The sequence below is a fragment of the Hoplias malabaricus genome, unplaced genomic scaffold (genome assembly GCF_029633855.1).
Source record: "Hoplias malabaricus isolate fHopMal1 unplaced genomic scaffold, fHopMal1.hap1 H_1, whole genome shotgun sequence".
Lineage (NCBI taxonomy): Eukaryota > Metazoa > Chordata > Actinopteri > Characiformes > Erythrinidae > Hoplias > Hoplias malabaricus.
In genome coordinates, this window is record NW_027101324.1 from 3069109 (window position 1) to 3071650 (window position 2542).

Sequence of the window (2542 nt, forward strand, 5' to 3'; positions counted from 1 at the left end):
GCAGGTGAGTTGTTACACACTCCTTAGCGGATGCCGACTTCCATGGCCACCGCCCCGCTGTCTATATCAACCGACACCTTTCTTGGGGTCTGATGAGCGTCTGCGTCGGGCGCCTTAACCCGCGCGTTCGGTTCATCCCGCAGCACCAGTTCTGCTTACCAAAAGTGGCCCACTCGGCACCGTCAATTCCATGCCCGGCTCCAAGCCTGCGAGCCGGGCCTCTTACCCATTTAAAGTTTGAGAGTAGGGCGAGGCCCGTTTCGGCCCCGCGGCCTCCAGTCATTTCTTTACCGGATAAAACTTGAAGTTTCGGCGCCGGCTATCCTGAGGGAAACTTCGGAGGGAACCAGCTACTAGATGGTTCGATTAGTCTTTCGCCCCTATACCCAGGTCGGACGACCGATTTGCACGTCAGGACCGCTGCGGGCCTCCACTCAGGGTTTCCCCTGGCTTCGCCCTGCCCAGGCATAGTTCACCATCTTTCGGGTACCACCGCGTATGCTCTGGCTCCGCTCTCCGCACGTGGGAAGAGCAGGCCGGTGGTGCGCCGCCCGCCCCCTCGGAGGGTTAGGACGGATCCCACCTCAGCCGACGCGCGCCGGCCTTCACCTTCGTTGCGCCTCCGGGGGTTCTGGTCCCTTCGACTCGCATACGCGTTAGACTCCTTGGTCCGTGTTTCAAGACGGGTCGTTCGGGGTCCGAACTTAGCCGCTGACCTTAGGCGTTCGGGTGCTGTGGGCCTGGATCGCCCCCCGCATCGCCGTAGCGGGCCTAGCCCGGGGCTGAGGACAGCCCAGCCGGCCCGCTTCGACCGAACGATCGGGGGGGGCCCCCATCCCCATCCCGGAGGAGGGGAGAACGCGGAAAGGACATTGCTCCACGGCCCCGGCGTTATCGGCGAAGTCGGAGCGAGGGGCTGTAGCGGAACGCCCGTGTCCGGGGGCCGCGTGGGGACTCCCTTCTCCGGACGGACCTACCTTCACCCTCGGGCCCTTCCAAGCCTAACCGGAGCCGGTCGCGACTCACCACCACGCGGGGAAAGTACACCGGGCGGGGCCGGACCTCCGTACGCCCGACAGGCCCGAAGTCCAGAGGCGAAGCGCAGAGCCGAAGCGGGGAGCGGTGGAGTCGGCACCCCACCCCTCTCGCCCGGATACGCTCGCACCCCCGACCGCGGAACCCGACGAGCGCGGGGCCGTCCGCCCGGCTGAATCCCCCGGGGCAGTCTTCTCGGTCCCCGTACGTTTACCTCTCAACGGTTTCACGCTCTGTTGAACTCTCTCTTCAAAGTCCTGTTTCAACTTTCCCTCACGGTACTCGGTTCGCTATCGGTCTCGTGCCGGTATTTAGCCTTAGATGGAGTTTACCACCCGCTTTGGGCTGCATTCCCAAGCAACCCGACTCCGAGAAGCCCGACCTACCCGGGCGGGAACGCGGGACTCGCTACCGGGCTTTCACCGTCTATGGGAAGAAGCCACGTTCGCGAGGACTTGGTCCCGCGTCCGCACCGAGACGGATCTTACGGACTTCCGTACGCTACATTTCCCGGCCAACCCCGGTCAGGGGAAAGTGGGATTCAGCGCTGGGCTCTTCCCTGTTCGCTCGCCGCTACTAAGGGAATCCTTGTTAGTTTCTTTTCCTCCGCTTACTGATATGCTTAAGTTCAGCGGGTCGTCTCGTCTGATCTGAGGCCGCACACAGAGGTTTCTTATGCGGGGGCGAGGGCGGAGGCGGAGGGCCGAAGGCTAGGGGCGAGGGGCGAGAGCCCGGCACGAGACCGAACTCCGCGACACCTTCCCCCCCACCCCGGCCGCTCGCCCGCCCGCTCACTCGCCCGCTCGCTGGGTTTAATCGGCACTCGCCACCCCCGCGTCCGACTGCGCGGAGCCCCGCTCGGGACTCGGGGAGAGACCGTAACGGACGTGGACCCGGACCTACTCGGCTCTCCCTCCGTTCCCTGTACGGAGCTCTCTCGCAACACGGGCCGCGTGGACTGGCTCGGAACCGAGTCTTCGTTTGGGAAGACGAAGGGCCGTTTTCAGGCCCTGCGAGCTTCCAGCCGCGGTCTCTCTCTCTCAGCGGGGGCGCGGAGACCGATCGATGGGTAAAGCGACCCTCAGACAGGCGTGGCCGCGGGATGGACCCCCGCGGCCGCAATATGCGTTCGAAATTTCGATGATCTGTGTCCTGCAATTCACATTAGTTAACGCAGATGGCTGCGTTCTTCATCGAAGCACGAGCCGAGTGATCCACCGCTAAGAGTCGTATTCGGGTTTGTGCCCGGCCCGTTACAGGCCGGGCGAAGGAAGCCATTCGAACAAGAGACAATTTTTGCCAATATATTTCAAGCCGGGTGCCTTCCACCCCCGTGCAGGGGGGGAAAGGTCATTGAACCTGGGCGTCACCACCGGACCGAGGAGTTACGGCCCGGGGGACGATCGCCCGAGTAGGTGCCCGAGACTTACGTGGTTTAGGAGACCGGGGTCTAGGCACCCGCCGTTCCCGGCGAGGCCCAGGGGTTTGGTTCGCTGCGTTACGGGTC

At 63.9% G+C, this 2542-nt stretch overlaps 1 non-coding gene and 1 pseudogene across 1 annotated transcript; both read right to left on the reverse strand.

Annotated features, from left to right (window-relative positions):
- Window positions 1–1694, reverse strand: part of LOC136685974 (28S ribosomal RNA) — a 4635-nt pseudogene extending 2941 nt beyond the window's left edge.
- A 416-nt stretch (window positions 1695–2110) lies between these two features.
- LOC136685992 (5.8S ribosomal RNA) lies at window positions 2111–2264 on the reverse strand. The gene has a single exon (XR_010800244.1). It is a non-coding gene; the product is annotated as a 5.8S ribosomal RNA (ribosomal RNA).
- Between the last annotated feature and the right edge of the window lie 278 nt (window positions 2265–2542).